This window comes from Manis pentadactyla, chromosome 2, assembly GCF_030020395.1.
Source record: "Manis pentadactyla isolate mManPen7 chromosome 2, mManPen7.hap1, whole genome shotgun sequence".
Classification (NCBI taxonomy): domain Eukaryota; kingdom Metazoa; phylum Chordata; class Mammalia; order Pholidota; family Manidae; genus Manis; species Manis pentadactyla.
In genome coordinates, this window is record NC_080020.1 from 233343710 (window position 1) to 233369709 (window position 26000).

Here is a 26000-nt window from a genome sequence, read left to right on the forward strand (position 1 = left end):
AGAGAAGTAGGGTTCAATACTCTAACAGTAAATAGGTCTTGTTCATTCAATGTTTGGATATGTGAGGTACCAGAATTAATAATCTGAAGGAGAAATGGGAACTGGCACTTACAAACAATGCCTTTACACTGTCGCTGTCCTGTGCTCTGCCTTTGGCACTGACTTGGCCCAGGGAACAGCCCTCTGCGGGCAAGCCATCAGTCCTGCTCCACAGACAATGCACTAAAGCCCAGACAGGTGGACAGGCTGCCCCAGTAGCTGGAATGAAAGGGCACAGCCAGGATGCACACCCAGATCCCACAGCTCCAAACACAGGCCTCTTCAGTCTACGCTCCTCAGCGACGCAGCCCCTCTGGACTGGGATTCAGAGCACGGGTCCTCAGCATGGCTCTGCCACTGACCAGCCATTCCACTCCATTATTCCTGAGCCTCAGTTTCCTCATCTACGAAAGAGAAGATAAAGACTGGCCCTTGCTGCCCCCTGGGGCCGGTGTCAGCATTAAGTGAGCCCCTCGTGCACAGGTACAGGGTAAGTGCTCTTGCTAATACATGTGGGAAGCATGCCTGCCAGTGCCTTCCTGGGCCCGCTCCATATCAGATTCAGGAACACCACCCCTGCGGGATACCAACCTGGTCCAGGAAAGCAGGTAGTAGACACAAAGGGGAATCTCAGCCTGAGACCTGGAGAATGGCAATTTCTGTAGGTACTAATTTTCCAAATCATTAAACAAGAGCAAATATAAAGCCAGTTTCCTGCCCATACAGCAAGTGGAGTCAGAGGGTGACACCTGACATGCCCTGTTAAGTAGCCATCCGACAGGCACCGCACGGCGAGCTGGCATGGACCCGTTCCCACCGCGGCCACCCAGGAGCTGGTGTGCAGATTACCACTGTGGGCAGAGACTGCCAGCACCCTGAGCCCAGAGCCAAGGCCTCTCCAGGGCCAGGTCCCTGGTGACCCTCCCAGAAACATCAATGGAGATGACACAACAGAGCTGGGTGGATGCTTTAAAGACTCAGCCAGTCTGCTCTCTGGTTCAAAATCAGCAGAAATGCCTTTATTTCTGCGCCCATCAATCCAGTTTCAACCATGAACAGACTGTACAACCTGCATGTTCAAAGAGCACCCACCCTGAGTCTCTCGACTTCTCTGTCCACTGCCTCAGCCTCCGTCCTGTCCTCACCACCAAGGACTGTGTCTGCTGTGTGGCTGACCCAAGAGAAAGGTTTTTGAGGGAAGAGGGGACAGGAAGAGTAACATCCTATTTTGACCACTTCACTCACATGCTATGGCCCTCTGGTTGCTGCTCGATTCATCCAGACAGATTCGCCCTTTCCTTTGCACATCTGACACAGCCAAAAGATGACCCACATGTTGCCCAGGTGATCAATACATGAGCTGATTTCACAGGGCCTGACGGGAAACATTGACTCCATGCCTTATGTACGAGGTTCCCAGCTGTGAAGTTTTAAATACTTTGACAACATGGAAACTTGAAAGGTGGTATTTCTTTTAGATCAAGAACATGCTGCTAGACCAAAGACAGAAAGGAAATGCACAAGCTGTTCCATAACATTTGGTCATTTTTTTCTTGTTTTTTCTATTTGTCTTTTTCTGATGGTTCTAAGATATATTGGGCTGCTTATTGGTCATGATGTCCTTACATAAAGAGATTGCATACTTTGTAGCACTCAAGCCAGCTCCGGTAGAAATCTCTTTCTCATGACAAACTAAGAGCAGTATTTTTGCTAGGAAGAGCCTGCTACATTGGGTTAGTTTTATTTGCAGGAAAAAAAGAGCATTTTCATCTCTGAATTGCAGTACATTTGATTTCTTTGGTTAACTCAGAAAACATAGGTTGACTGACATGAGAAATGTTTGTGGTAGCTCAAGGGATTAAAGCAAGAAATATCTATAAAGTCATGCTATGAAAAACTAAAGGCATGACATTGGTTGCTTTTGATTTAACAAACATTTATGTTTTGGAAATATTGTTTTCCTTCAAAATGAAGAACTGAATACATATAATTTATATGGAATAAATTTCCAGGAAGTTTTTCCAACTATGGGCTCTTGAGGGTCACAGTCTGTGCTTTCTAATCTCTACTACTCCTCTGCCACCACACAACCAATCCTGGGCTGCTGAGTATACAGGGCATTTTTGCTGACAAGGTGGTTCTTCAGTTATTAAAATAAATAGACTGGAGAAAGTGTACACATTTCTCATTTCCTAGTTTAAATAAAATGGATGCCTCACAACCAATTCCAGGGCACAGCCAAAAATTTGCTACCTGTGTACAGTGGCAACATGGATACAGTAAGTACTTCATGAACTGAGATGGAGGTTTTAGTCACAGGAATAAGGCACTGTGGTCAGTGCTGACTGCCGGCAAGGTGTCAGAGTTTACCTGATAGTGCCGTGTTTTGTTTGCATAAATGTTGATCAGTCCGTCTCTCCATCCAAGCATCCGTCCGTCTTCTACCTATTCTCTATCTATCAACCCATCCACCTATCTTAGATTATCTATCATCTGTCTTTTGTCTATTAACTATCTACTTATCCATCTATCATATATGCACATGCCATTTGCATAGAGCAGCGTTATACATAATCAGACAAGTAATATCCTTAAATAAAATCTGTTCAAAAGGGAGCACTCTCCCCAGCTGGAACGTGAAACACCAGAGAGAGCATTATGGCATTTACCTTCTCACCACAAATGCTCGGCATAGTTGCCAGCCTACAGAGGGGCATCACATGTACTCGGCAGTCTTGTCTACAAGCAGGACAATGACGATGAGAGCTGGTGGGGCGAGGGGAGAGCGATGCAATTCTTTGTGCAGCCGCTAAGGTGTGTCTCCAAATTGGTCACGTGCTATGCACATTGTGGCCGAGTCCTTAATGCATACTTGCGGTGAACGGAATTGGCTGCCCATGTGAGCGTGCACACCCTGGCACTTTCCACGTTTTCAGGGTCTTGTTCATCTGCACAGCCATTGGCCTATCCAGCCTGCAGTTCTGATTCTGGGCTATGATGTGGGAAGAGCGGAGGCCAAGGAGAACACCAAGGAAACCTGGTAGTGGGCGGACAGACCCAGCCGCCAGGACCCACGCCTGCACAGCCGGATTAGTGTCCGTGAATCCCAGACCCCGCGCACCCTCAGCTGCTGCACTTCCACACGTGGGCTCCGGGCATCTCTCGCCTTCCGTCACACGCACGGCACGACGAGCCATTGATAAGGCCACAAACAACCAGCATTTACATTCTGAAATGAAAATTTCCCAACGCACGGTCCTTTTTAACTCTATTTCTAATTACTGCACTATATACAGCCCAGAATGATGGTGAATTGATAAAATATGCAAATGAGCCAACAATTCATAGAATACATTAAAATTTCCATTTAAACTGTTAGTTAAGCTGTACACATTTGTAAATGTAAACATTAACCCTGAGGAAAAATATTTTTTAAACTACAGTGTAATTGGAAACTCTGCAATAATATATAACAGGACAGGGATCATTACACAGAAGGGTTCCCCTTCGCCATAAATAAAAGGAGCCTTCCCAGAGCCTCTGCTTCCTCCGGGCTGCTCCGTGGCACTGCCTCTGGGTCTCTGAAACAGTTCCCTCTCACCTCCACGGCGGGTGGCTTGCACGCCTCCGTCACCTTAGCCAGAGGGCTGCACAGCAGCAACAAGGACGATGCCACCCGTTCTTTGCGCCCAACGGCCCCACTGGTGCCCTCCCTCACATGGCAGGCACCTGCTGATGTCAGCTGAACTGTCAGATTGGACAGTGTGGGGTTGGACTGATTGGAACCAGTTTACACGTGGTGCTGTGATGTCTGGGTGTTTCCATCTAGAAGCTAAGCAGACCCAGCTTTCCTCCTCCTCTGCTGATACACAGATGAAGTGCCTCAGGCCACTGTGAAAGCAGGACAGAGTAGGTCATCCACAACTAAACAAACAAGGCTGCCCGTCTACACCATCTTCCAACCCAGGAGGGTGTCTACAGTCACTCCAGGATGGGCCCGTAGCTCAGCCCCTCTCCAATCACCTTCGCCTGCTGCTTTTTGCAAGGGATGTGCCACACTAATAGGAAGGCTTGATGATGCACACTCAAGTCTTCAAAAGGGCTGCCATTGCCCATTATTTTCACCAGCATCTCCAAAGAATTATGTTAAAATTTGTATCAGGGAAAAGTTGGTTTTCATCAAAAGTGTAGTTAGGTGCTTTTTTTCATCCAGCAAAGGAAAAGCAAAACCCATTAACTGCTTTGACCCAGTTTTAACCACACTTCTAGGAACATATCAAGAGTGGCAATCCTCTGACCACCAGTTCATGTTGGCTTCTTGCCTCTTTTCTTCCATTCCCATGTCTTTAGTTTTACTATACTCTTTACTGGCATTCATCGGAAACAGCCTCAAGTTATTTTTTATAATTAAGATAAATAATTAGTAATCAAAATAGAGCAATGACTGAATTGTATTAAAACTACTGTGCTATATATCCAAATGTTAGAATAAATTCCACAGTTTCTTCAGGTTGTGACAAAACCCACAAACTAAACATACCTAACAAATCACACTGGGAAAACTGGAGCACCATTTAAGACTGGAGAAAGACAAACGGTTTGGCAAACAGCATTGGTGATGTTCCAAAAGCCAATGAATTAATGATCTAGAAGTAGGAACACATTCCCACGCTTCATCACATTCTCTAATCACCTCCTCAAGAGACAGATCGGCTAACGAGGGGGAGGGCAGAGGAAGGAAGGAGGAGAGGAGCTGTCGTGTGCGAGTGCACCCTGTGTACCGGCGACGGGACGGCGTGTACGGACGCATCTGCACATCACGGCGCCTGCCTCGCCCACCGCCCCTCGCCCATCCCGCGGGCATTCCGCCATCTCACACCACCGCAAGAAGGGGAGCACAGCACAGCAAGATACTTTGCGGGAGAGAGAAAGAGGCCACATTCACATGACACATAGCACAGTATATTGTTACAATCGTTCTAGTTTATTAATAGTTACAGTTGTTAATCTCTTACTGTGTGTAATTTGTAAGTTAAACTGTGTCATGGATATGAACATATAGAAAAAAACACAGCATATATAGGGTACTATCTTGGCTTCAGGTATCCACTGGGGGTCTTGGGTGTATCCCCCATGGAAAAGGGGGGACTACTTTTCAGTATCCCACATATAGCAACTCTGAAGTATCATTATTCTTATCTTATAGGTGACACTCACTTTACTGAGGCTCAGTAATAAGCGACTTGGCCAATATCACAAAGGTGAAGTCACTGTACACGTTCTGGGTGCATCCTATTATTTCAACACCTCATTCTTCCACTAATGGTGGGGAGTAGTCAAAACAGGGATCTGCCCATTTGGGAGCTGAAGAAACTGGGGTCAAGAGGTAAAGTGCCTGGTCTGGGCTCACCCCGATTCTGAGCCAGGTTGTAGGTCCTCTGCCCTCAGGCTAAGGATCCCCACTCAGGTCCCCTGGGAGGCACCCCGCAGAGGAGAACTGGGCCCTGGGGTCCGCCTTCCTGCTGCACCCCAGGGAAGGATGGGGCGGAAGTGTTTGCCAGCCTGTGACCCCAGCAAGGGCCTCCCCATGGGACCGCAGGCCGCTTTCCCCACTCTGCACTTAGTTAGCCAAATATGGTGTTTTAGAGGTTTGAGTAAGTCCCTGGGGATCAGTCCAGAAAGTGTCCTCCCCCCAGAGTGATTCCAGTGCTTTAGACCCATGCAACAAGCTTCTAAGTCTTATTAAATTACCTTCCTCCTAACGGTTTATTAAGATAGGAGAGTTGAGAAAATCTTGAAGTTCCTGGAAAGAGGAGGTTGAGTGAGTGCCTGATGGCCTCCAAGAAGCAATTAAGACTTGAGCAGGAAGTTCAAGCTGACAGTCCCCAGGCCCGCAAAGCCCCTTGGGCGAGGTTCCCACCTCAATACGGACTGACAATTTCCAGTGACAACAAAGATTAATATCAGCAGTGTAAACACCATTGGCATTTCCTAAATCAATATTAATGGAAACCCTCGGGCGATCCACACGCTGAGGGCACACAGCTTCCTCGATGCCACTTAGGCTACGAAGGGCAGCAGCCCCTCCCAGCTCCCGCCAGACCCAGGTGTTCTCGGACTCTGCCTCGGCCTGAGCCCTGGGGAGGGCTTCCCTTTGTCCAAATACAGCGATGGCGTAGCTAACCACTCTCAACCCCGTCACACAGATACACCTCACCTGGCTTGCCACTCGTGGGCAATTTTGATTGAACAGGAGTCAACCATGCAGGCCTTTATCGTGGTGTCTGTGAATTTTCATAAGTTTACTGAGCTCCATCACGTCGTTCTAATGAGGCCATAGCCACAGAGCTGAGATGGGTCGAGTGGCTAAAGGCGAAGGAGTCAAAAGCCAGCGGGAGTCAGACCAGGTTCCGCTGTGCAGCTGGCCGAACGACTCGGGAGCCAGTTCCCCTGCCTGTGACGCAGGGTCACCCACAGTCCTGCGGGGGCGCCGCAGTGAGGATTAAATGAAATTGTGGAAATAGAAGTAACTCGGGCCCTGCACAGAGGCAGGGGCCAAGTAACGGTGCCCATCAGCATCAATCCGCCTGCGATGCCTTCACCAGGAAACCTAAGCGGTGATCTTTTCTCCTCACATTAAAATAGAAGACTGAGGGCAGTGGGAGCAGGTCCCGCTGAGGAAGTGTGGGGACGGCGTGGCCGCCAGGACCCCCCGCAAGAGCTGCTGTGGCTGCGGGTCCTTCTCACCCACATCGTTGGCCTCACATCTCAGGAGAGCTCTAAGGAAAGCCTCCCATTACGAGGTTTTTGCCTCTCCCTGGGTGGTTGGGGGGAAGAGCATTAAGAAAGGAGTTGAATTAGGTAAACCCCACAGCCCCTCTTAGTCTTCAGATGGTCATATTCTGGATTCTCTTGAGAAGTGAAATCCATGAAGGTACATGCCTTTCACAGTAAGGTTCTGACTTAGGAATTTCAGCTATGTGGACCAACCCACACGAGATTGTGTTGTAAAGACGTGGCAAGTAAGGTTAGACCCGTTTTAGGGAGGAGCAAAAGGAATGTGACATTCCTTAGAGCTTCTGTCCACTCAACCCAGAGTTTAACAGAGGGCCCCAAGCAATGAGGGAGACCCAGAACGTGTTCAGATTGCATGTGGTACTTACCTGCAACCCTAGGAGGCGGGAGCGGAAAGCCTGCCCAAGAGTAAGGACACTGGGAATCAGAGATGCTGAGTAACATCTCTGAGGTCACACAGGTAACTGATGGAGGCAGCCATGGAATGCAGAGTCGCATTTTTTACTTCCCAGAGAGTAAGAGTGGCCCCCAGGGTTCAGGGACCCTCACTGCAACAGCAATAGGCGTGCACCCAGCCTAGACAGACAGACGGGTATCCCAAGCCTGCAAGGGGTTCATGTGGAAGTTATATATGAAACCTCACAGTCTTGCTAGAATTAATGTTCCTATTTCCAAGATGAATTGCAAGATTAAAAAATCTTGTTTGTGTTAGCAAAAGAAAATTTCTTTTACGGGGATAAAAGAAAACATCAGTTCTGGATCTAAATTGTAGTAAGGGGTGACTTGAGTAACTCAGGAATCACTCTCTTCCCCAGAGGAAACAGGTTACTTATGAGAAACAAGCTTCAAATCTCTGCACCTGGAGCAGCTTCCAGAGGCTTTTGTCCTGCCTGGATGGGGGAGGGGGCGGGAAAGCTGATGCTCAGTTGGTGGGTGAACAGTGACATCCAGTGGCCAATTAAATTAACCAAATGCACTATTTCAGTTCATCCAAGTAGAAGAAAATGTTTATCATTATGTATTTTATTATTCAATGGATTTTCACTGAACAACTAGAATGTGCTGGATGTTACACCAGCCATTATATAACCAAGCCTACAGAAGTTTCCCCCCCAAAAGCCAACCCCTGACAAAGAAACAGAACATCTGGACCTCAGATCCTCTTCAAACGCCCAAGATGACCCAGCCAGAGAGGCCAGCAGATGGCAAGGGAGCTGAAAGGCCCTGCCTGGGTTGGCCACCAGACCCTGTCTGTGGCCTCGGTGTCCTCAGGCGAGCAGCTGACCTCGGGGGCCACTGCATTCCCCTCCCAAGCTCTGAGGATTGGAAGAAATCTTCCCTCTTCCTTGGAGTTTCTGAGCGGCCTCTGTGAACCCAGCCCCCCCCCCCCCACGCCTCCTGTCCAGTCACCACTCAATAAAGGATGCTTCTGTCCCCTCCCCTCGGCCCGTTTACTATCTGTGGTCAGGTGGTGACCCCAGATGCCCTTTAAGACTTTCCCCTGTTCTACCAGTGAGCTCTGCAGAACCCCCACCTGCTGTGGCAGCTCACAGGCTGGGGCTCTGAGGCCAGAAAGAGCAAGGACTCTAGCACTTACCATTAATTGGTAAATGTAGACATATAAATTATATACAAGTTGTGCCCATGGCAAAGGCAGCGTGTTCAGGCTCCCAGACTTTATTTATGAATTTGGTCTTACGTGAAACTATTATATTCATTTTAGAACAGGTTCTTCCAAATGTTAAGGAATGTCTGGTTCAAGACTATAGTTCCAAAGTACCTACAACTACTCCAAAATTAGATTCTTTAATTACTTCACTCAAAACGGTAACGGCTACACAACAAAAATAAACATCGCTCTCTTCTCTGATTTAATTAACCAATGGTTTGGCTGGGCACTCTTGCCAGGAAGCGTTCATGGCATTTGCACCACAATGGCCCACCTCCCGTCACCAAGCTGAGCCTGCCTTCCTTACTTCTCACTCAGGCTGGGAAGTAAAGGGAACACAAAACATGCAAGAAGTATGTGTGAAATGTATTTGCGATGAATCCTCACTGTTAATGAAAAAAAACATTACTAAAAACTCCATCTTAAAAAAGTTAAGTAGAGGAGGCGGAGCCAACATGGCGGCGTGAGTAGGACAGTGGGAATCTCCTCCCAAAAACATATATACTTTTGAAAATACAACAAACACAACTAGCCCTAAAAGAGAGACCAGAAGACGCAGGACAGTGGCCAGACTGCAGCTACACCAGCGAGAACCCAGCGACTGGTGAAAGGGGTAAGATACAAGCCCCGGCCCTGCGGGACGCGAGCGCCCCTCCCCCCAGCTCCCGGCGGGAGAACAATAGGCAGAGCGGGAGGGAGACGGAGCCCAGGACTGCCGAACACTCAGCCCCAGCCATCCGGGCCAGAGCGCAGACACAGTATATGCCCAGGGGGCCCTGGATACTGGGAGAACAGGGGGTAGACCTCAGAGCGGGTGCTGAAGCTGATGCCCCTGTGACAAAGAAAAGCGGGGGCTTTTTTTGAAAGTCTTAAAGGGACAGGGACTTAACAGCTTGACGGAAACAACCCAGGTCACAGTACAGCAGCTGGAAATTACAGGGAAAACCGGGTGCACTAACCCCCTGGGCAACAGCTCTGAGACCCCTCACGGAGGCAAACAGTCAAGCAGCCCCCCCATCCATCACCCCACCGGGCGCTGCGAAAGCAGAGAAGCAGCCTGAGACAAATTCCGCCCACAGAAAGGGAAATTTCTCCCTTCCGGCCAGGCAAGACACAAAGACCCACTCTACACGCAATTACCCAACACAAGCCACTAGGGGTCGCAGTTGCCCCAGTAAAGAAAGGCCAGTAGTAAGTGAAAATTTTGGCCCTCCCAGCTGACAGTCAATAGCACCTGTCAACATGAAAAGGCAAAAAAATATGATTCAGACAAGACTAACCCAGACAGCTTCGGCATCTGCTACATCTTCCCCTGAGAAGGAATCTGGGGAGATAGATTTAGCCAGTCTACCTGAAAAAGAATTCAAAACAAAAGTCATAACCATGCTGATGGACTTGCAGAGAAATATGCAAGAACTAAGGAAGGAGAATTCAGAAATAAAACAAGCTCTGGAAGGACTTCAAAACAGAATGGACGAGATGCAAGAGACCATTAATGGACTAGAAAACAGAGAACAGGAACGCAGAGAAGCTGATGCAGAGAGAGATAAAAGGATCTCCAGGAATGAAAGAATTCTAAGAGAGCTGAGTGATCAATATAAAAGAAATAATTTAAGAATCATAGGCATTCCAGAAGAAGTAGAGAGAGAAAAGGGGATAGAAAATGTCTTTGAAGAAATAATTGCTGAAAATTTCCCCAAACTAGGGGAAGAAATGGCCTCTCAGACCACAGAGGTACACAGAACTCCCATGACAAGGGATCCAAGGAGGGCAACACCAAGACACATAATAATTAAAATGGCAAAGATCAAAGACAAGGACAAAGTATTACAAGCAGCCAGAGAGAAAAAAAAGGTTACCTACAAAGGAAAACCCATCAGGCTATCATCAGACTTCTCAACAGAAACCCTACAGGCCAGAAGAGAATGGCATGATATACTTAATGCAATGAAACAGAAGGGCCTCGAACCAAGACTACTGTATCCAGCACGAATATCATTTAAATATGAAGGAGGGATTAAACAATTCCCAGACAAGCAAAAGTTGAGGGAATTTGCCTCCCACAAACCACCTCTACAGGGCATCCTACAGGGACTGCTCTAGATGGGAGCACTCCTAAAAAGAGCACACAACAAAACACCCAACATATGAAGAAGGGAGGAGGAGGAATAAGAAGGGAGAGAAATAAAGAATCATCAGATTGTGTTTATAATAGCTCAACAAGCGAGTTAAGTTAGACAGTAAGACAGTAAAGAAGCTAACCCTAAACCTTTGGTAACCACAAACTTAAAGCCAGCAATGGCAATAAATTCATACCTTTCAATAATCACCCTAAATGTAAATGGACTGAATGCACCAATCAAAAGACACAGAGTAATAGAATGGATAAAAAAGCAAGATCCATCCATATGCTGCTTACAAGAGACTCACCTCAAACCCAAAGACGCGCACAGACTTAAAGTCAAGGGATGGAAAAAGATATTTCAAGCAAACAACAGAGAGAAGAAAGCAGGTGTTGCAATTCTGGTATCAGACAAAACAGACTTCAAAATAAAGAAAGTAACAAAAGACAAAGAAGGACATTACATAATGATAAAGGGCTCAGTCCATCAAGAGGATATAACCATTATAAATATATATGCACCCAATACAGGAGCACCAACATACCTGAAACAAATATTAACAGAACTAAAGGAGGAAATAGAATGCAATGCATTCATTCTAGGAGACTTCAACACACCACTCACTCCAAAGGACAGATCCACCAGACAGAAAATAAGTAAGGACACAGAGGCACTGAACAACACACTAGAACAGATGGACCTAATAGACATCTACAGAACTCTACATCCAAAAGCAACAGGATACACGTTCTTCTCAAGTGCACATGGAACATTCTCCAGAATAGACCACATACTAGGACACAAAAAGAGCCTCAGTAAATTCCAAAAGATTGAAATCCTACCAACCAACTTTTCAGACCACAAAGGCATTAAACTAGAAATAAACTGTTCAAAGAAAGCAAAAAGGCTCACAAACACATGGAGGCTAAACAACACGCTCCTAAATAATCAATGGATCAATGACCAAATCAAAATGGAGATCCAGCAATATATGGAAACAAATGACAACAACAACACTAAGCCCCAACTTCTGTGGGACGCAGCAAAAGCAGTCTTAAGAGGAAAGTATATAGCACTCCAAGCATATTTAAAAAAGGAAGAGCAATCCCAAATGAACGGTCTAATGTCACAACTATCAAAATTGGAAAAAGAAGAACAAATGAGGCCTAAGGTCAGCAGAAGGAGGGACATAATAAAGATCAGAGAAGAAATAAATAAAATTGAGAAGAATAAAACAATAGCAAAAATCAATGAAACCAAGAGCTGGTTCTTCGAGAAAATAAACAAAATAGATAAGCCTCTAGCCAGACTTATTAAGAGGAAAAGAGAGTCAACACAAATCAACAGTATCAGAAATGAGAAAGGAAAAATCACAACAGATCCCGCAGAAATACAAAGAATTATTAGAGACTACTATGAAAACCTATATGCTAACAAGCTGGGAAACCTAGGAGAAATGGACAACTTCCTAGAAAAATACAACCTTCCAAGACTGACCCAAAAAGAAACAGAAAATCTAAACAGACCAATTACCAGCAACGAAATTGAAGCGGTAATCAAAAAACTACCAAAGAACAAAACCCCCGGGCCAGATGGATTTACCTCGGAATTTTATCAGACATACAGGGAAGACATAATACCCATTCTCCTTAAAGTTTTCCAAGAAATAGAAGAGGAGGGGATACTCCCAAACTCATTCTATGAAGCTAACATCACCCTAATACCAAAACCAGGCAAAGACACCACCAAAAAAGAAAACTATAGACCAATATCCCTGATGAACGTAGACGCAAAAATACTCAACAAAATTTTAGCAAACCGAATTCAAAAATACATCAAAACCATCGTACACCATGACCAAGTGGGATTCATCCCAGGGATGCAAGGATGGCACAACATTCGAAAGTCCATCAATATCATCCACCACATCAACAAAAAGAAAGACAAAAACCACATGATCATCTCCATAGATGCTGAAAAAGCATTTGACAAAGTTCAACATCCATTCATGATAAAAACTCTCAGCAAAATGGGAATAGAGGGCAAGTACCTCAACATAATAAAGGCCATCTATGAAAAACCCACAGCCAACATTATATTGAATAGCGAGAAGCTGAAAGCATTTCCGCTGAGATCGGGAACTAGACAGGGATGCCCACTCTCCCCACTGTTATTTAACATTGTACTAGAGGTCCTAGCCACGGCAATCAGACAAAACAAAAAAATACAAGGAATCCAGATTGGCAAAGAAGAAGTCAAACTGTCACTATTTGCAGATGACATGATACTGTACATAAAAAACCCTAAAGACTCCACCCCAGAACTACTAGAACTGATATCGGAATACAGCAAAGTTGCAGGATACAAAATCAACACACAGAAATCTGTGGCTTTCCTATATACCAACAATGAACCAACAGAAAGAGAAATCAGGAAAACAACTCCATTCACAATTGCATCAAAAAAAATAAAATACCTAGGAATAAACCTAACCAAAGAAGTGAAAGACTTATATTCTGAAAACTACAAGTCACTCTTAAAAGAAATTAAAGGGGACACTAACAGATGGAAACGCATCCCATGCTCATGGCTAGGAAGAATTAATATCGTCAAAATGGCCATCCTGCCCAAAGCAATATACAGATTTGATGCGATCCCTATGAAACTACCAGCAACATTCTTCAATGAACTGGATCAAATAATTCAAAAATTCATATGGAACCACCAAAGACCCCGAATAGCCAAAGCAATCCTGAGAAAGAAGAATAAAGTAGGGGGGATCTCACTCCCCAACTTCAAGCTCTATTATAAAGCCATAGTAATCAAGACAATTTGGTACTGGCACAAGAACAGAGCCACAGACCAATGGAACAGACTAGAGAATCCAGACATTAACTCAGACATATATGGTCAATTAATATTTGATAAAGGAGCCATGGACATACAATGGCGAAATGACAGTCTCTTCAACAGATGGTGCTGGCAAAACTGGACAGCTACATGTAGGAGAATGAAACTGGACCATCGTCTAACCCCATATACAAAAGTAAACTCAAAATGGATCAAAGACCTGAATGTAAGTCATGAAACCATTAAACTCTTGGAAGAAAACATAGGCGAAAACCTCTTAGACATAAACATGAGTGACCTCTTCTTGAACATATCTCCCCGGGCAAGGAAAACAACAGCAAAAATGAACAAGTGGGACTATATTAAGCTGAAAAGCTTCTGTACAGCAAAAGACACCATCAATAGAACAAAAAGAAACCCTACAGTATGGGAGAATATCTTTGAAAATGACACATCCGATAAAGGCTTGACGTCCAGAATATATAAAGAGCTCACACGCCTCAACAAACAAAAAACAAATAACCCAATTAAAAAATGGGCAAAGGAACTGAACAGACGGTTCTCCAAAAAAGAAATACAGATGGCCAACAGACACATGAAAAGATGCTCCACATCGCTAATTATCAGAGAAATGCAAATTAAAACTACAATGAGGTATCACCTCACACCAGTAAGGATGGCTGCCATCCAAAAGACAAACAACAACAAATGTTGGCGAGGCTGTGGAGAAAGGGGAACCCTCCTACACTGCTGGTGGCAATGTAAGTTAGTTCAACCATTGTGGAAAGCAGTATGGAGGTACATCAAAATGCTCAAAACAGACTTACCATTTGACCCAGGAATTGCACTCCTAGGAATTTACCCTAAGAATGCAGCAATCAAGTATGAGAAAGATCAGTGCACCCCTATGTTTATCGCAGCACTATTTACAATAGCCAAGAATTGGAAGCAACCTAAATGTCCATCGATAGATGAATGGATAAAGAAGATGTGGTACATATACACAATGGAATACTACTCAGCCATAAGAAAAGGGCAAATCCAACCATTTGCAGCAACATGGATGGAGCTGGAGGGTATTTTGCTCAGTGAAACAAGCCAAGCAGAGAAAGAGAAATACCAAATGATTTCACTCATCTGTGGAATATAAGAACAAAGGAAAAACTGAAGGAACAAAACAGCAGCAGAATCACAGAACTCAAGAATGGACTAACAGGTACCAAAGGGAAAGGGACTGGGGAGGATGGGTGGGTAGGGAGGGATAAGGGGGGGAGAAGTAGGGGGGTATTAAGATTAGCATCCATAGCGGGGTGGGAGAAAGGGGAGGGCTGTACAACACAGAGAAGACAAGTAGTGATTCTACAACAGGTTGCTACGCTGATGGACAGTGACTGTAAAGGAGTATATAGGGGGGACCTGGTATAGGGGAGAGCCTAGTAAACAAAGTATTCGTAAGTATTCGTCATGTAAGTGTAGATTAATGATTAAAAAAAAAAAAATGCAGTTCCTATGTGGTGACCTCTAATGAGTTCTACACAATAATATAAAGGACATATAAAAGTGTAGGCAAAGGGTCTGTTTGTGTTTATACAGAGGATCAAAGCCTAATTTGGCTACCCCGAAAATGAACTAAGAAACGATATGAAAGAGAACTTCCAACATCAGCACTCTCGGGAAGACTCATGCCAGAAGATGATCATCAAAAAACCCCAACAAAGATCCACGCACTGCTACAGCTGTAGATGCACTCATCCCACCAGCTCCTGGACTTGCCATGGGAATGAAGGAGATATCTAAGCTGGCCTGTGCATACAGTAAAACAACAAATTTGACTGGATCTATACTGTTGGAACTCAACCAAGAATTAGGAGAAGTGCAAATTGTAGCGCTCCAAAATCTTACAACTACAGACTATTTACTGTTAAAAGAACATATGGGATGTGAACAGTGCCCAGGAATGGGTTGTTTTAATTTGTCTGATTTTTCTCAAACTATTCAAATTCAGTTAGATAATAACCATCATATCATTGATAAGTTTTCACAAATGCCTAGGGTGCCTAACTGGTTTTCTTGGTTTCACTGGAGATGGCTGGTAATTACAGGTATGCTTTGGTTATGTAACTATACTCCTATTATGTTAATGTGTGTGCGCAATTTAAGTAGTAGCTTAAAATATATACATGCTGAAGTTACTCTACAAGAAGATATGTCAAAGAAATAATCAATCTTCCCATGTTTTCTCCCGCCTGCTACTTCTATAGCTTTTCTTCTTCCTTCCTAATTACAACGAATTCTTAAATAGAATTCGTGCCTCATATCAAATTTACCGAGTATCATAACTCCTCCAAGTGGTAAAGATACCTCAAGACAAATGCTGGGCATAGAAGCCACAGGGTATAAATATGCAAAGAAATAAAAAGCTAACCATTTCAAACAATAAGGCTTCTCTCTCACTTACCAACTTAACATTTCCCTGTGTGGCCCCGGAAGATGACTGGTTAGCCAGAGACGGGTAAGATTCCTCAAGGGAGGAACAACCTAAGACAGGCACAGTCGCAGGGGGGTCATCAGGTGAGAAATTGGGGATCAACAGAGGTGAGGCTTAGAACCTCACCCCCCCTGTTCTGAGAGAAATCTTCTGCATATGTGGATGTTTTATTGCCCTGGTCTAGCTTGGATTAACACATAGTCTACAGGCACACACCTGATCATCTACATTTGCTCTCTTACAACACTAAACTATGTTTTCTACCTTTATGTTGTATCTACCTACCACTTCAGCATCTTATTAAAAATAATAAAGAGAGAAATGTGGTATCCACATATAAATCAAGTATAAAAAAAAAAAAAAAAAAAAAAAAAAAAAAAAAGTTAAGTAACAAATGAGCAGAGTTCAAACCCTATAGTTGCTGGATTTCAACCAATGTCTATTTGAATCTGGAGCATGGCCCCGCTCGAAGTAATTAAAATTTTCAAATAAAGCAATTCTTTATGTAAGATGAAAAACATTAAAGACCCGTGTTATGTATTACACTTAGCACAATAAGAAAATCAAATGAAGCCTTTACACAATTCATCAAAGTTCAAAGCAAAGGATTCTGTTAGCCAGTTGACCAGAAATTCGGTGTCTTAGAATACACCAGCCTCTAAGTATTTTAGGGAATCAGAGTATTTCTACCTTTATCTTTCTCTGTAAGCCCTCAAAAAATATCATTAACAGAATAGTCTTGAAACTACGATACTTGTCTTCTGAAACAGAACTACCATCAAGGGAGACCGTGTTTGCTGTTTCCGTGTGATGCCACAGCAGGAGCGCGGTGAGCAGCCTCGGGTTTGGTGCCCCTGGACAGAGGAGCAGGGATGGCATCTGCCCGACTTCCCACCGCACATGCCCTCCCGCCGTTTGCCTCAGGTTATCTGCAGCCGAGACAGACAGGGACGTAAGGGTATCTCCATTTTTTGGATGAGAAAACATCACACCGAGCAAGGAACAGCTGCTGCCCTCTGGGATCCGACCAACACTGTCACGAGGGACTTAAACTGGAGCCCGAAGATGAGAAGGACGTGAAGAAACTAAAGAGACGAGAGCAGGTCACAGCGGGAGCCAACCGCTCGCTGGCGTGGGAGCCTGGTGTTCGTGAGCGTTTGGATACGTGGCCGGACGTGGGAGGAGCCCGCTGTGCTGACACTCACGCAAGACTGAGCACAGCCCCTACACTGTCGGGAACCCCGGGTGACAGAGAGCCCCCTAACCAGCATGACCTCCCAAGGAATCAGAGCAATGACGTGCCCCAGACAGGCTCGCACCCCCAGACAGAGGTGAAGTGAGCGCTCAGGATGGGCGAGGCCAGCCCGGCTCTGCTTGGCTGTTCAGGCCGCAGGGCTTCCCACCTGCTCGTATGCAGTCTCACTCTTCAGCATTTTCTCATTTCGGATTTTGCATTAATTTCAACCTGCTCAAGACATTAAAGCACTAGAGAGCTGAAAATTTCCTGGAGGTCTCCTTTCAAATCTCATGCCCAGGCTTCCAGCTAGCTTTTCCATATTTAATCAAAAGCACTTGTGTGCCTGCTTTCAAAGAAGCCAGTGCCCAGTGCCCTGCCCACCAGCAGCACCTGCAGCCCTTCAAAGCATGGGCAGCATGCCCGGCTGGTCCACGGAGTTCAGGAAGCTGGGCGCTCTCCGCAGGCAAGGCCTGAGGCCAAGTGCATGTTCGGGGTCATCTGCAGCGGAGCACAGCCCCATTGGGTGCTGGATCATTATCTGTGACACCTGGAAACCAAGACAGCCTGTGTCCCTCTCTCTCCTTACTGCCTTCTAATCTGACAAAAAGCCCGCTGAAGTGCCGTAAACATTCCTCTCTAGTCCTTAGGTGAAGGCACATTTTTTTATGTGAGAACTATCAGAAGGCACAGACGGAAATGAAAGGAACTGGGGGACAGCGGCACGCTGTGTATGAAAAGGTAACAGAGACCAAAAAGGAGATGGAATGTCCGGGTGAGATCACCAGACTTCACTCTCCAGGCAGGAAATTCATTAGTGGGGCAATTCAGCTTTTTAATTATGAATGGGGTCTATTTAATTCTCCGAATTTACTACTATTTCCTGAATAGTATATGTTTCTGAACTGAATATAACACTGAGTCATTTCCGGTGCTTTTGCAGAGAGCTCTACAAATGACCTCCCGCCAGAGGAGCACCAGCTTGGGAGGGGTCCTTGGCCTCCGTGGGAAGTCTGACCCACTAATGTCAAAGACTCAAGGTTCAGGGGACGTGCATGCTCTTTGACATGACATTTCACAGTGGTTAACATTAAAATCTTTGAAATTATCATGAATTACTGCCCCAAGAGCTAAGAAGTAAGTAAAAGAGTTCCTCTGTATTCCACTCAAGGAGTTAAGCCATCTTTCTCATACAACTCAAAAACAGAATTAGGACATTAAAAGGGAAGTCCTGGGAGGGTTTTTCTGAATAACCCTAATAATGTTGCTCCACAGGTTCACAGGGAAGAAAAATGTTTTCTGTAAGTTTAGTTGCCATCTGCTTGGAAGACAGGCCCTAGAGGGTGAGTCTGTTTTCTAATGTAGAGAATATATTCGGATTATACATTCTCCTGTGCTCACTCAAAAGCCCTGGGACCTACACGTTGATGGCTGTTCAAAATGGCAAAGTACTTGTAACCAAAGCATGTTTTTCAAAAGAGCAGGGCCATTGTTCATTCAGGGGTGTTTGCGCATCATATGACAAGCCAGCACCTTAAAAATTTTTTAATTTTAGAGAAGCAGAAATACTGACGCACAAGTATTTCAGTAAGTTTGTGCCCTCAGCCCAACTAAGTCATCTGGGCAGACAGATAAATTCTCAGGGGAGTTTACATCTTCATACGAATGTGAACAAGGATACAGAAGAGGTTCAGGAAGAAGGAAAATGGGAGAAACAGTTCATACTTTTTCAAATTTCCAGAATTGTTTTCAGAGCTGTTTTTTTCCCTGCTGTAGTAACAATAGCCACACTCCTGTGGGTTTCATGTAGGTGCTGATTCCATGCTCACAAGGCAGCTGGAGAGGGGGTGATAATCTGTGAGCATAGGCACAGTTACATTGTAATTATTAAGACTTATTTTATTTTTAGACCTCGTGCGCAGTCAGCAAGAGGAAATATTAAAAAGAACATAAAAATTCCAGCTTATAGAGATTTTACAGATATGCCCACCAACAAGGGCAAACATCCCCTGAAAGCCTCAGTGGCCGAGGGCAGCAAACGTCCTGGGGCGGGGAGGGGCGTGGCTGCGGGTTTGGCAGGGAGGGGGCGTGGCCGTGGGTGTGGCGGGGTGGGGAGGGGCGTGGCCTCGGGTGAGGCAGGGAGAGGCGTGGTCGCTGGCGTAGCAGGGGCGTGGCCATGGGCGTGGCAGGTTTGGGGAGGGGCGTGGCTGCAGGTGTGGCAGGGAGGGGCGTGGCCATGGGTGTGGCAGGGGAGGGCGTGGTCACGGGCGTGGCAGGGCGTGGTTATGTGTTTGGGGAGGGGCGTGGCTGCGGGTGTGGCAGGGAGGGAGGGGAGTGGCCATGGGCACAGCCAGCCAGCTGTGCTGCCAGCATGCACGTGCTCAGCCCAGGCCCTGGCTTCCTGGTCTAGAAAACCAGACCCCTGGTCTGAAAGTCCCCTCGGACTCTGAGCATGCGTTCTCCCACAGGGCCTGACGTGAGCCACGCCGCGGCTGATGCAGACCCCCACAGAGGTGTGTTCCCGCCTCCCCACAGCCACACGCCCGTCGCACTCCCCTGCACCTGATTATCAGGGTGCAAACTGGACCACTGCCACACGGCAACTTCGGTTACGATCTCTTACATCCTGTCCCCACGTGGAGAAAGTCACCCGGAGACCCCCCAGCTCCATCCTCCTCTCCACACGAAGCACTGCTGGGCCAACCCCGTCTGGGATCTGAGCCACATGCCCAACCGCAACAGGGGCCCCGGGAGCGAAACGACACGGAGAGGCTGCAGGGGGTCATGACATCAAGGCGGCAGGCTCATCCGCCTCATGCAGGGAAAGGAAAGCCTTCTCTCATCTCAGCCAGGAAGCGCCCACTATGCCCGAGAGGCCACTTCCAAGGACCTTGAGGGGGTGACCGACAGGGCTGAGCTGGGTGTGGACGAGTCAGCACCTCCTAACAGGAAAGCCCCCTGACCCACCCAGGATAAGCTTGGCCCTGGGGCTCCCCACTGCTTCAGGAGGAGCCCTCGCTTCCCCAGAAATGGTCCTCAGCAAGGAGACAGCACTGGTGTGCGCACAGGCAGGTGGGGGGCGTGCTCGCACCCCTCTCACTACAAAGCCGATGCTCCAGAGGCCTGACCGAAGGGCAGGAGGGAAGAGGGAACACTCAGTCCCTTCAGGGACAGCCCCCCGCCTTTGCATCCCAGCACCGAGCCCCATGGAAACCCCTGGCCCCAGGGGAGCCGGGAAGGCACTGCCCGCTGGTGTGGGGGGTCCTGAATAACACCGGGATGATTCCAGCTGCAGGAGGATGAGTGTAGGGGACATAGCGGTGCTGGTCCACCTCCCAGGGGGCAGCACCTGTCCCTGTAACAGGGACCTGGGAGAGCTAGGCCCTGCGCATCTCCCGCCAGCCGCAGGGGCAAACTGCAGTAGGAACCAACCTTATCTTGCCACTGGGCTGTTAACACCGTGAATGGTGTTTGTGTGGCTTAAGAAAGAGAATAATTGCATGATGGTACTGCCATCCCCACAGGCCGTGGCCTTGGGCCCAGGGCTCCTCCAGCACACCCTCACCCCACACGCCTCCTGGAGGTGCACTGTGCACCCCACTCCCCGGTGGTTCGTCAGCCAGGCCCTGCTCTGCTGCAGTCGGGCCATAGAGGACAGGGGAGTGTGGCCTGTCCACAGACAATGACGCCACTCACGTTCTTTCATGTAAGAAGGAAGAAGCCTCACTAGGTTGGTTAGCCGCCTGCGTCACCCCAGAGGAATCCTATTTGCAGACACTTCTGTTTGCCGACCACACTGCTCAGCTGCATACGCCCCAACACGTCTGGGTTGCAGTTTTATCTCTTTCTGTGTGGACCGTGACTGAGAGAGGAAGGAGCTGGAAATGCAGAACGGTGCAAATCTGATTTCTGTAAGCGCCTGTGCTCGGCGCCACAGCGTGTTAGAACGTCAGCCTCCGCCTGGGAGTTTAGACGGTAACCATCACTAATAAATCGCTTAGGAGCGATCACAGAGCAGACCACTTCCCCTCCTACCACCCAGCATCGTCAGGGAGTTCGTGCTCAAAAGTCAGCAGCACAGAATGCACCCTGGGAAAAGCCTGCCCATACTGAACGGAGCTCTTAGCTTATGGTTCAAAAATGCAAATAATTTAGAGACTGGCACCAATTACTGAACAGCTCACACCCCGAAGTCGAAAGTGCAGCGGACTGACAAAGCCGCTCACTAGAGCTGCTGTTTCCTACATCAGAACAGCTGCAGCAGGGGTGACGTCCCCAGCCTTGGGGTCCCCATGCTCCATGTGGGGGTGGGTGCAGGGCCACAAGGACCATCTGGATCTCAGCAATAGGATCAGAATCCATGCAATCTCTCATATACCTTTAGCTGTGGGCAGATGGGCAGCAACCCACAGAGCGTGAGCCCCATGAGGGCAGGAGTCTATCTTGTTCCAAGTGCCTAGAACAGTGTCTGGTGCATGATAATTGTTCAATAGAACTTGTTAAATAAATGCTGGTTCTTAAGAAGCACTAAATCACTAAATATCTGAACTTGTCTTTAGGATCCTTCTGTTTCTGCAGGTGGCTTCTCCTCTCCACCCTGTCTCCACCAGCCTGGCCCCCTTGCCAGCCCCCTCCACCCTGGTGTGGCCACTCGTGGGGGCATACTGCCTGCAGACAACCCGCTGACCAGGAGGGTCCCAGACCCTTCCCTCAAGAAACAATGAAAAGAATTGCCAAACAATTCACAGTCATCTCATCCCCGTACACGTTGCTTTGGAGACACGCTTGTCTAAAGGACGGACAGAGCGCTGGGGCCCGGCAGAGACAGGGCGCCCTCCAGACATACACACACCCAGTGCCAAGTCCTCATTGCTCACTAAGAACAGCGTAACCTCAGGAGAAGTGGTTTAAATGCATTTGAACCTCAGTTTCTCGTGTTTGCTTTCAACATGAAGATCACTGGGGAAGAGAGAAAGTTAAGACAAGATCAGTGAAGTGGGAGGAAATCCCCAGTGGGCTGGACAGAGTGAGACTGTTCAGAAGAAAGAATTTGCAAATCAGCAGAAAAAAGGGAAGACACTGCAGCAGATGACAGGAGGGGAGCCAGGTGGCAGGGGCTCCCATGGGGCGCTCCTGCATCTGGGCACATCTGGACCAGGCACTGAAGCGGCCAACCAGCCAACCAGAGAGCGGGGCCCAGCACCTTCCACATCGCTGGTGTGGCAGGGGAAGTGGCAGGTCCTGGAAAGCCATGCTGAGCTCTGAACACTCCTGGAGTGTCTTCAGAAAGTGCCCGGTGGTGTCTGGGAACATGTATGATTGCTGAGTCACTATGCTGTACCCCTGAGACCAATGTAATATTCTATGTCAACTATACTACAATAAGAAAAAAGAGGATTGCATTTTACCAGTTCTATTAACATGAGGCCACATCATTCAAGTTCTGAAGGCAAAAAAGTCTATCAAAAATTAGCACCATATATAAATAAATAATAGATCATTGCCACAAGGAATGCCAGCAAGCCAATAAAAACCACATTTTCAGAGAATTTTTAATGCTACAAAAATGCACATGCTATGTTGCATACATATTTTTTTTAAGTTACCAAAAAGTATGGACAATATGAGCTCAGCTTTGTAAAAATGAACACATATACATATAGTTATATCAGGACACAGGACACAGGACAGGAAAATTTTAATAAGGGCAATCTTCGGGGTAATTAATTTTATTCTGCGTATTTGTATGCAATTTCCAAACTTTCCATCTCAGTCATATATTAATTTCAGAACAAGAAAAACAGTGCTACATAGGCACTCTGTCTTTTGAGCCTTCCATATTTCCACTAGTAAGCAAAGAAAGAAAAGGAATTTTAGAGCTTATCTCTACCCTCCTGACCACCGACACCTAAGCTAAAACGCAAGGACAAAAGCTGGAAACTTCCAGCTCAGCAACACAGTCACCGTGGAGGACAGGAGGAAGGTGCCTCCGGCTGGCAGCAAAAATGCCCCTCAGCCATTTATGGCATCAAAGCCATCGATCCTCCACCGACAGGGCCTGATACTCTCGATCCTCTGGCTGCCAAAGAGAACAGCACACCTCCCTGTGGGTCCCGCCCTCACCTGAGGACGGCAGAGACCCAGGGCCTCCCGGAAAAGCCCCCACTGGACGCTAGTTAACGAGATGGAACTGCGTTTTCCCCTCTTCATGGGTCACTTTCAATCAGTCCTTAAACTGCGCTGGTTTTCAGACATGACTGTTGACATCAATTTACTGTTCACAGGCTACTCTGCCTCAGCAGATGGGGCAGGACCAGGACGCGGCTTTCCACCTGCCATCCCAGTGCTGCAGGTGGCTGGGGCCCTTGCACCACATTTTCCAGGTGCTTTTGTGCTGACATAGGGGTTTTCTGGGGCTTCTTAGATGGTAGTGGACATTGTATACCAAAGTGGATGTTTGAAAACGTGCACCTTGTGATTAAGGAAAAGCTTTGAAGGGAAGGTGAATTTTGGTCTTATTTTTTGTTTCCTCCTTGAAAAACCTCAATGTAATCCCAACTATTTACTGAGCCCTCACTGCGTGCCAAGACCCAGGATAAGCATTTCTAAATCATCTCACTTAGTCCTCACAGCCTCCCTGTGGAGCAGATACTATTATCACCGCTCTAAAGGTCAGGACTGAGGCTCAGGAAAGGCGCTCCTGGGGCTGTACAGTCACGGAGCAGTGAATGGGGGGTTCCTCTATTATTTCTCTCCTGAAAATCCAAAGACTAAATATGTTCATTTCTGCTTTCTACTCTGTTGCTAAACTTCATTGTTGTCAAAGGATATATTCTCTCATGAATAGCAGGCTACACATTTTGCTCTTTGTGAGAAAGATAAAAAATAAGCAGAAAAATATTTGCTGCAGCTGGAAGAAGAGGAAGAAGCAAACAGAAGGCGTACAGCGAGCATAAGCTTTGCACATGAGCTTAGGGGAAAGAGAGCTGAGCACGCGGTTGTGTCCACACACACAGAGCGTGCAGGCAGGCCTCCAGGAGGCGGGACACTCAGTGTGGTCAAGGAAATCAGCAACTTCCAGCAAGCTCCTACTGGGAACAGGTGACGGCTTCCCGGCTTCTGGGTCCCGCCGTGAACATGCAGCACATCAGGGCATGTGGCACTCCTCAGGGAGGTCCTTCTAAGAAACCAGACACACCTGGAAACAAAGCAAGGCGACATCTCTGGATACAGGGAGAAAATGCTCACCTAAAATTAAAGATCTGGCACGTCAATCAACTGGAAAGTTTGGTGTGGCAGCATCTGAGGGGCTCGGGACAAAGCAGGGCGAGTGACCACAGCACCGTCTTTAAAAACACACACGCAGAGCCTGCGGGCATCCATGGAAGCGAGGCCGGAGAGGCCCAGGAGCCTCCACGCAACACAGGAATAGTGTCCATGCCTCCTGGGTGCAGACGCTGGGGCTCCAGCTCCAACTCATCCCCTTCCAGGAGCCGGTCACAGCCACGCTTCTCTGCCACCCAGCACTGCAGGACCAAATCATTCTCTCCTTTCTTTGCAAACTGCCCCAACACCTCGAATTTGCAGCAGGTATCCCTAGGGATTGGGACCTGTGTGCAGAAGGAAGGCAGAAGGGACATCACAGGGCCGGAGAGGCCCAGTGGCAGGCTTCCTCACTCCCAGAGCAAATCACATCCAGAGCTGGGATTTCCACCACAGATTTTTTAGTCCATAAAGATACATAAAGTTAGAGATATTTAAAAGCCTTGAAGTGCTTTTTAAATGTCAAAACACAAGGCTATACAGACATATCTCTTTGTATCACTGCCTCTCACAGAAATCCTAACAATTTCTGGCTTTTGCATTTACATCTCTATTTTACATTCCTTTTAGGTGTGTCTTATCATGAAGTGGCAAATTTCTGAATGGCATACATGTTTAATGAGTCCTGGCTGCGGAATATCATCCCGTGTTGTCTCGTTGTGGCGGGGAGCTTTGGTAAGCAGCCAGGCTGTAGCTCCAGCCACAGGCATTTCTCCGAACCTCCTGCACCCACAGAGCTGCGTGGGGCACCCACAGAGAAATCGAGCAGCAGAAGCCCTGGCCTCAAGGAATTTACACCCGAGGCTGACCGCAGCCACCATTACTGTGGCCTCACTAGGCAGGCAGGACAACGTTGTGCATGAAAAGGGCAGAAAGCAGCATCAATTGCCACGCGAACAGCCCTGATGCTCAGATCTCTAGGACCTACGAAAGGAAAACCCACAGGGGAGGAGCAGGCCAGGAAGCCCTCTGCCCCTAGGAGCACGTTAGCCAGCCCGCCTGCAGCCCCACACTCTTCCAATCCCTCCATGTGCTCTTATGTGAACCAGCTTTCAGAACCACATTAAACATACCATTTTTCTGACTAGACGCTTGCATCATTTCCCATTGTCTACCTAGGCTGACCTGAAAGGCCCTCTGGGTGGGGATGTCTCTGCTTCCAAGGAATCCTCTGTCACTCCATCTTGCCCCTTTGAGCACCCCAGTTTTTGCATATGCTCTTCCCTGGCCATTCTTTTCATCTGGGTCTTCCTTATGAACTTCTATCATTCCTCAGAACCCTCCCTGAAATTCTCCCTACCTCTGAAAACACTCTAGCACTTCCTCCCCTGAGTCAGCACCAAGCCATGGACATACTTTGCATTTGAACTTCAATGATCAGATTTGCCTCCCTCTGAGCCTATGGAGGGGTGTGTGTGTGTGTGTGTGTGTGTGTACATGTACATGAGTTTTAAATCCACCATGGCTGGGCACGTAATA